Source organism: Molothrus ater, chromosome 9 (assembly GCF_012460135.2).
Source record: "Molothrus ater isolate BHLD 08-10-18 breed brown headed cowbird chromosome 9, BPBGC_Mater_1.1, whole genome shotgun sequence".
NCBI lineage: Eukaryota > Metazoa > Chordata > Aves > Passeriformes > Icteridae > Molothrus > Molothrus ater.
The window spans coordinates 3,815,327-3,824,672 of record NC_050486.2 but is presented as its reverse complement, the minus strand read 5'-3'; positions in this window follow the sequence as shown (position 1 = coordinate 3,824,672).

Sequence of the window (9,346 nt, the reverse complement as noted above, 5' to 3'; positions counted from 1 at the left end):
AAGCACAGTTTTGGAGGGAAAATACCTCCCAAATATTTAATTACACACTTACAACTGTGTAAATAAGTCTGACAGTTTTAAAAAGATTTTTAATGCCTCACATAACTGCTTTAACTTCACGTTCAGGGTGTGGTGCTCTGTTAAAATACTGACACATGTAGTTTCTTATTGTAACTCCTGTATCCAGCATTGTCTGGGAGCAACTGGGGTGTGCATTTCCTAATCTGCTCCAGGCAAAATCACCCAGGTGGCTCAAAGCACCTATACAAACGGACCCTGTTGATTTTTCCCTGAAACAGATTAAGGAGTCATGATGCAGAAATGCTGAGCAGCAGACATTTGGTGCTAGGGACTTCATCTGCTCACTGATGAAGTGATGGAGCTCCAGCAGCTGGATCTGCAGAGGGAAGTCTCTTGCTGTCCTTCTCTCTGGTCAGGTCCAGGAGAGAGGAGCCAGCCCAAGGTGCCCTGTCTGCTCCTCAGAGCTGCTCTCAGCCGATTTTGAGGTCACCTGGACACAGACAGCACAGCCACACTTGGGGTTTTGTGCTTGGGGCACTCCTGAGGGTTTACACATTGTCCAAACCTGGTTCCATCCATCTAACCCCAGTGATAAGGATCTGGCCTTTTTGGCAATGTGCTCAGGGACCTCTTTGCCACTCTGTAGTCCCAGTGAAAGCTTTCCTGTGGCACCTTTCCACTGAGCAATGTCCTTGTTGCCCTTCCTTCTCCCCACAGGTCACACTGCAGGGAAGGCAGGGGAAGGTGGGCACTGAGTTGGGTTCTGAGCTGAGTGAACTCCTCACACTGGTGTGAGAAGTCTTGGTGCACATTAAATGCTCCTCAGCTCACCTGCCCTGTCCTTCCCTGCTGTCTGTCTCATGTCTCTTATGTTCTTTCCCATTTCACAGGATCCAAGGACTCCTCCTCCTGGGTGAGTCAAGGCAGTGACTCCTGTTTGTCTCTCCACTGCCTGGCAGAAGGAAGAGAGTTGGAGGTGGCACCTTTTCAGCTGAAGATTTTCCATCCAAGAGTCAGTGCTTGATACCTGACCTCAGAGGCACTCTGCCTCAAATTATTTCTGTGCCTTCAGCTTATTGACACGTGGCTTTATTTTGTACAGGGCACAGCCACGCTTAACATGCTTTGCTAGGTCTAAGTGCCATCCTTGACTCAGGAATTTCTTTTGTACTCTATTAATCTGATTTCAGCCTGCTGCCAGGATCACACAGCTCTTTGAACAGGAAGATCTGTGCAGTATCTGGTGAGAGTGTATGTTGATTTAAAGCTTTCTTCTTTTGAGCATGGAGAGGTTTTCCTGGAGCAGACAGAATTATTTCATAGCCTCTATGGCTTCCTTCCCACACCAGCCCCAGCTTTTGAGATGGCCCTTTGGCTGCTGTTCTTCCCCAGCCTGACCTTGTTCTCCAGCCTGAGACAGTCCTTATTGCCTTATTCCAGCTCTTTCTCCTGATCTTCCTGGGCTCTGCTCTTGGCAAGGGATAACAAAGCTCTTCTGCCTGTCACCTTTGGAAGATGATGGCCCTTCATGACCACCCTGTGTCCTGCTGGTCCCCTGGCCATCCAACACCCCCAGCCCCTTGCCTTGTCTGTAACCTGATACACTTGGCCACTGCTTAGCCCTTAATGTTTCTATAGCTGTAGGCAATTGCTCGGCACTTAAATATTAATGTGCTAATTAATAATGAAAGCTGAGATTGTAGTTAGGTTTAAAACTTTAATTGGGTGAGGAGCTGGCAGAGGAGCAGTCCGTAACAATGAAACTATGTTTTATAGATAGATAGATAGATAGATATTATATCTATATATATATATCTATGTATACCTATATCTATATGTTTAAATATCTTTCCTTCTAGCAATAGCATTGCACAAGAGAAGTAGCCTGAGTGTGGATGTCTGCAAAGATGTTTCCTTGAGGCACTTGGAACCTTGCAGCAGGAAGTCATAAAGCACTAGGTATGATTTTTTTTTTTTTTTCAAAGGGGTTTTTAAAAGTCCTATTAAAAGTTTTCGTTCCCAGTCCTAAAAATGGAGGAGGGAAAGGGAAAATTCCTGGAAAGAAATACATGTATTTTCCACTTCAGGCCAGTCTGCAAGTGCGGTATTTGTTGCAGTGTTAAAGTAGCCGAAGATACTGCATTGGATGCAATGATCTGAGAGCTCTTTTCCAACCTAAATGATTCTGTGGGGACCAAAAAAGGATGAGGAACAGCAAGTGGAGCAGAAAGAATGGAGAAAACGTCCTGGACAGTAAGGAGCTGTGGAGGAAGGGGATGCAGGGGCTGTAGCTGTGGTGGGATGTGCAGGACTGGAATATCCGTGAGCCCTGCTCGGCTCTGCCGTCCTTGCCCTGAGTTTCTGCGGGCACATTTCGGTGCTGCTGGGTGGTGGCTCCTGCTGAGCCAGGCTGGCATTGCACCAGCGGCGCCTTCCCAGCCAAACTTCCAGCGCTGCCTGCCAGATGGAATTGACACTGGAGCGTGATTTCATATTGGGAGTGTGTGAGCGTAGAGGGGAAATTTAAATTAATATGTTATTTGTAGTTGAACGGGGGAAATTTTAAAATTAATATGCTATTTGTAGTTGAACGGGGAGAGATAAAATTCTATTGATGTTATGGTTGAATAGCATCCAATTTATTGGTGCTAGATTATAAAAGGAGGTGTATTGCTCAGGACTGCACATAGTCATAATGTGTAGTATAATAGGGCTATATAGTATAATAATACTGTTTAAGAGGGCTGTAATTCTAAACTATAATTCTGTAATTCCAAAGTCCGAGGAGCCGAGCCCCTCTGAGGGCGGCGCGCGTTGTTACAGGACCCGTTGCCACAGCATCCTGCTCCTGCTGCGCGCAGCCCCGGCTCAGTATTTTCCATATGCACTAGACAAAAGTGTGTGACAAACGTGTATTCGCTGGCTTTCCCCCTAAAGCCGGGGATCCTCCCCGCAGCCGAGCACCGGCACCGGCCGAACCGGGGTTAACCCCGCCGCCGCTGCCGCCGCCCCATTGGCGGGCGCCCCCCCCTCGCCGTTCCCATTGGAGGCGCCCGGCCGCGTCTCCCCAGCCAGGGCAGCGCTGGCGGCTGATTGGCGGGCGGGCGGCGCGCGGCGGGCGGGGCGGGCGCCCATTGGCTGGGGGGGCGGGAGCGGGGCGCTGGGCGGCACCATGTTGTGGGGCTGGCGGGGGCCGGCGGTGGCCGGGCCATGGCGGGCGGGCGGCGGGCGCGGTGAGTGCGGCGGGCGCGGGCGGTGGGGCCGAGCCGGCGGCGCCTGAGGGACGGGAGCGAGACGGGACGCGACGCGGCGCTGCTGCGGCCCGGGGCGGGTGCCGCAGGGGCTCCCGGGCCTGGCGGCGGGAGGGAGGGGGCGGAGGGGCGGCTGCGCCCCGCGGAGCGCCGGAGGGGCCCCTGCGGCCGGAGCGGCGGTGGGAGAATCGCAGGATCCGGGAGTCAGTGAGGCTGGAAAGACCTCCGAGATCGTCGAGCCCAGGCGGTGACCCAGCAGCACCTTGTCAAGCAGCCCATGGCACCAAGTGCCACGTCCAGGCTTTCCTTACCCACCTCCGGGGACGGTGACTCCGCCGCCTCCCTGGGCAGCCCATTCCAGTGTCTAATCACCCTTACCGCGAAAAAATTCCTCCCTGTGTCCAACCCGAACCTCCTCTGGCGCAGCTTGAGGCTCCGTGCTCTTGTTCTATCGCTTTTTACCTGAGGGTAGAGCCCACCCTCACCTGGCCGCATCCTCCTGTCAGCGAGTTGAGGAGAGCAGTAAGGTCCCCTGAGCCTCCTTTTCTCCAGGCTGTGCCCCCCCAGCTCCCTCAGCACCAGAGTGGTGCTCCAGAGCCTTCCCCAGCTCTGTTCCCTTCTCTGGACTCGCTCCAGCCCCTCCGCGTCCTTCCTGACAGGTCCGGCCTGAGCCGCAGCTCCGGACACCCCCGGTCGGCGGGGGCTGCACGGACGCGGCTCTCGCAGATGGGATTTGTATCTGCACTCCTGAGGTTCATTCCTCTTCTGGATGCTCGCTTTGAGCTGGGGACGGAGCCCCGTCCAGCTGTGAAGCCTCTCTGGCCATCTGCTAACCCTTGGGAACAGCCGTCTGCACCGTGGGCTCTCACCCAGTGCCAGTCGCAGCTTAGCGAAGGTCATTGTCCACTGGTGGAAAAATACAATGTGTGTGTCCATAGAAGAGTGCTGACTGTGGTTGTCAAAGGCATGGGTTTAACCCTTTTTTTAAGGATGTCTCTCTTTGGATCCTTTCTGGATACAGATGTGCATGAGCAGTGCAATTGTTTCATTGTACCTTCTGAGGCCCTACAACATCCATAGTGCTTTAGGGGCTGAGCAAACAGAGTAAACTGTAAAATGTAGATCCTAGGTTTGCAGTGGATTCATTGTGAGTGGATCCCACCTTGTATTTATTACAGAACAGATGTTCTTGTATCTTGTTTTAATTTGAAAATGACTCCACGCACCCGTTGTGTCCTTAAGTCTGACCTACATAGTCACTACAAGATTTGCCTCCATTTGAGGTAAAAAGTTTATTTCGCTTCATGGTACAAAGTTGTCAGCTTGGTTCTGACACCAGAATCCCACGGCCTCTCCTCAGGAGTGGAGGAGGCTGATTGGCACCATCCTACAGCAGAGACAGGCTCAGCACTGCTAAAATCCAGATGGGTACATGGACCCTCGCTAAATTTTTAATGTCAGTCATATGTAGGAGATGAATAAACACGTCAAGTGGAGAAGGGAAACTGCAGAATTTTCTTACTGCCTTGGCTTCGTTTCCAAGTGGAACAAGGCTCCCTAAAGCATTTCCAGCTGGCTTTATTGACCTGTAGTGGTCAGGGGGAATGTCAGTAACGGGGACGGGAACAAGGGAGGGTTGTTCTGGCCGTCTTCAGACCAGGTCCCAGCACCCTCTGTATCAGTGCCTTTGGCTCCAGCCCCTGTCTGTTGCATTCCCCATTTCAGTGTTCCCAATCCCTCCCTGCCCACGTGGCATTCCCAGCTCCCTGCCCCTGGGTTGCCCACATGGCCAAGGCAAGCAGACAACTGTTGAGCCAACACTGTGGCCCTTCCTGCAGCACCCCTGGCTGCCAGCTTCCAATAAACACATAAACCCTGTCTTCAAAACATCTACTGTCCTCTCAGATGCGTTTGGAATTAGCTGGTGGATCTAAGTGAAAAGTGTGATTATATAAACTTTGTTTCCATAGGAAACGGTGCTTGGTGGAAAGTCATTCTGCAAGGAGGATTCATGCAGCCTGGTTTCCTGAGGAGTTGTTTGCCACATCCTACCCCAGCAGCTCCTGCCTGGCTCCCACGGGCCTCAGTGCCTGGTGGCTTCTCCTTCCCCAGGGCTGCACCCAGGAGCTGCCTGGATCCCAACCCACCCTGTCCTTATCTGTGCAGCCAGCTGAGTCAGGTGTTCCTGTTTGCTGTGCCGGCAGCTGGGAAAGATTCAGGATATTTACCCAGTTGTCCTTGGCTTCTCAAGGCTTCTGTCCTCTATCTGGGCCTGTGGTTTTTGTAAAGCTCATGCAAATAGTCCTCTGACAAATTTGGCAGAAATGCAGGTGACAGATTCTTAAGTTACTAAGGGATATAACAGGCCAAGGTGGGCAGACAGATGGACAAGATGATTTTGTTTCTTTCCAAAGCTGTGTGAGAATATTTCAGGCAGTTACTGATTGTTGCAGCTGCAGTCAGAGATATTGCAGTGGTTAAAGTGCTCGTGGTCTTTCACATTTATCAGTATTGTAGCTCTCAACCAGGGGTGCAGTTGTGTTTGTGGAAAGTTTGAGTGTAGACTGTCACAGATTTTGCCTGTAGATAATGAAGGTTTTAAGAGGAAAGGAGATGGAGAAACAGCAGAGAAGTAAATACGTGGGAAGCCTTGAGCACTAGATGACTAAACTTGTACACAAGGCAGGCAGCACGCAGAGAGTGGAAGTGACAGAATGAGTCTGAGAAATCCAAGGAAAGGTCTGTGGGAGCCTGCCTCTGGAAACTGGAATAACAAGGCTCACACAGAGAAGGGAGGCATGAGCCACCAAGGAGCTGGCCAGGGAGGGGAGGATGGGAAGGAAGATTGATCTGGTGAGACTGAGGGATGTTTTGGGAAGAGGAAAATGTCACTACTGTGTACGATGTTTCTTCAAGGCATTTTCCAGGATTTACTGGAGAACTTCTAAAGGCCTTTTGATAGGTGATCCCAAAAGGTATAGTGTATATAAGAAAAACCCCTTGCATTAAACAGGAATTAGACTCTACTTTCACCATATCCATTTCAGATCAGTGTCTGTTTGAGCTATGATTTTTTGTGTACTTATGCTGCCAAACTAAACCTTTGCCTGCCCCCGGACCTGATTTGTGACTTGGAGCATAATGAAATCCTGGCAAATTGTACACACAAGTATTTTTGACATAGCAGCTAAAAAGCTTTATGATATCAAAATAAGATTGTGATATGAGACACGCCATTGATTTTGTGACTTCAATAAAAAATGTCTTGTGGGATTTTTCTGGTAACTTTGCAGCCTGCTTATCGTAGCTGTAATTTTTGTAACAGGCAAATTGCATGTTGTTTTTTGAACTGGGAGTGAAGTGGTCTGATGTTGGTATTTAATGCCAGCAGACATGATTTAATTCGTGTGTTTGTGTGCACAGTGACCCCACCATGATACTGAGGAGATGCTGTTATTTGTATATTGAGTTGGGGGACTCATACTTGCTGAGAATACAGAGCTGGTTGTAATAAGAGAAGGAATTGATCAGGAAATTTCCCAAAGAGGTAGTGAAAAACAAGAAACATTTCTTATGCAAACCTTTCCGTTGACTACAGCATTAAAAAGCTGCTGGGGCTGTTTATTTCTGGCTGTTTTCTCTTTTTGGCTGGGTTTACTTTTGTCATTGTCCAAAACCCTTTTGCTCTTCATTCCAGAGTTCTGCTCACGCTCACCTTATTTTTTCCCTTTTAAAATTTTGGTGGTGTATTGTTATTTCAATTTTCTCATCTCTGACCTCATTCCAGGGCCAGCTTGACACTTCTGGAGTTCTCATAATCTTCCTTTCCAATCCAAGACTTTGCCAAAGACATGTCTTTTTCAAATTACCTTCTTCCAAAACGGCATAAATATTTTCTTACATTGCCTTGACGCTGTCACCCTTGCCATCTTCAATTTAGAACAGTAAACTCAAGTTCTTGCTGTCCGTGGTAAACTTGTTCATAAAAGGATTCAATTCCCTTGGCTTGCAGAGCAGAGAGTGTAATGTTGGCACCAAGGAGCAAAGTGCAGGCTGTGCTTGGAGCACTGGGAAATTGATTGCATGGCAACCTCGGGGGTGCTTTGGTGTTTCTTGGAGGAAAGCAGCCAGTGACTCATGTCCTCAGATGTCACTAAAAAGTGAGAGCCGACTCACCAGCAAATAGTTAAATATTGAATTTTATTTATTTTTGTAAATTCTGTTTACCTCATTGGAGGGTTTCAGCCAAAATTAGTTTCAAAGCCGTCACAAAAGATTAACTAAATAAATTACCTTTCATTTAAGTGACTGTAGTTGTATTCTCCCTCCAAGTCCCAGGAAGAATATCCCTAGAGAAACTCAGCACTCCTGGAAATCAATGTAGAAAAGTGAGTGCTCACCTTGAGCTCCAGAGGTGTGGAACATCCTGCCCTGAGCTTTAGTGCTTTAGTCAGGCAGCACTGCACTGTGAGGCTTTCTTTAAATGTGAGTGTACACATACACATATCCCACAGCCAGCAGTTACTGTTCTGAAATGACCTCTGTTCTTCTGCCTAACTCCTTACAAACTCTAATGGATTTTAAAAATGAATTTAAGCAGTGCTCAGAGTGATTCAGAATTAGGAGTTTTAAAGAGGTGAATTATGGAGTTAAAATGAGAGGGTGCAGGTGCAGCCAATCCGCTTTGCTTGTCTGCTTAAATTTAAGAATAATGTGATTATTATTTAAGGATCTGTTCCTGGGTGAGTCTGTATCTGCAGGAGTGAGAGCTTTTGGGTCAGGTGCATCTTCCTTGTCTGTGCTTCACATTCTTGTGCTTGCAGTGGGTAATGTGCAGGTGGCAGTGCTGTCTGGAGAAGAACAGCCTGCCAAAACAAAACTAGATGAAGAATAATAATATGCTCTAATTTCCATATAAACATGTGATTTGTTCTCTTTCAGTATGAGCACAAGCACTTATTTTCCAGCAGATTAAAATCAGTATTACACGGAGACTGTGGTTCTAGTTTGAAGCATCCCAGAGGCTTCTACCCCCTGCCCTTGCTGGGGTCTCTGTCCTGCTGTGAGTGCTAACAGGGCTATGGGAGAGCCGTGGATGGCTCTGCTCTAGACCTCATGTAAATTTGTTCTGGGTGCTGTGGAGTCCTCTGTGCCTTTGCATCTCCTTTTATACATGTCCTTTTATACTTTTATACTATACTCTTACACCATGCCAGCCTGATTCTGCACTGAGGGCTGTGACCTGTGTGTGCCTCACCAGGCATGGCCTGGCTGTCCTGTGGTGGCTGCTGGTGCAGGAGCCTGTGGCAGCTCATTTTTTCCAGTGCCATGATTATTTATGGCTGATTTATACACTTACTGTTAAATTGCATGAGAAGGCTTTCTGTGTCAGTCCTCCCCCAGCTCAGGGTGCTCTTTGGGGTTTACATGATCAGTGTGCCTGGTGAAGAAAAATTCCTGCTGGCTCCAGTGCCCCTCAGAGGTGTGCCTCATGTCCCCTTTCTCTTTGGCTTTTGACTGCATTCAGCTAATACTAGGAAGGTAATTCTGTCTTTATAACCCAATACAGTTGTTGATGGTTCATTCTCTGGTCCTTACATGCAAACACTGCCCTTGCCAAGGCTTCTTGAGGGGCCAGATGTGTCTTGGAGCCCACTGTAAATATAGAAACAGATGTGGTTTTAACTGTTGTAGGTGAGGATGTGAGAACAGGCACGTGTTCTAGGGTATTTTTTCTAGTTAATTTGGTTGAGATTGCAGACACTTTGTATATTTTCTGTGGTTATGGGTTTCACAGTTGAGTGCAGAAGGAACTTGGTTAGCTGTGAGGAAGTAAAGATGTCATCCCCCCCCCAGCTCATATTTTTTTAAGAATGGAAAAAAAGCTGAGTAAATTATAATGGCAGCAAATGAAAGGCAATAAACAATTGAGTCTATTCTGTCCTTATGTCTTGTACCTTCAAGAAAGAAGGCTGAGCAGCTGTTCTCACTGTTGTGAGCTGTCTTAAAATCTACCTGGGAGCTTTTCTGAGGGATAGCTCTTTAGGACACCAGCAGTCATGGGATCTTGCACT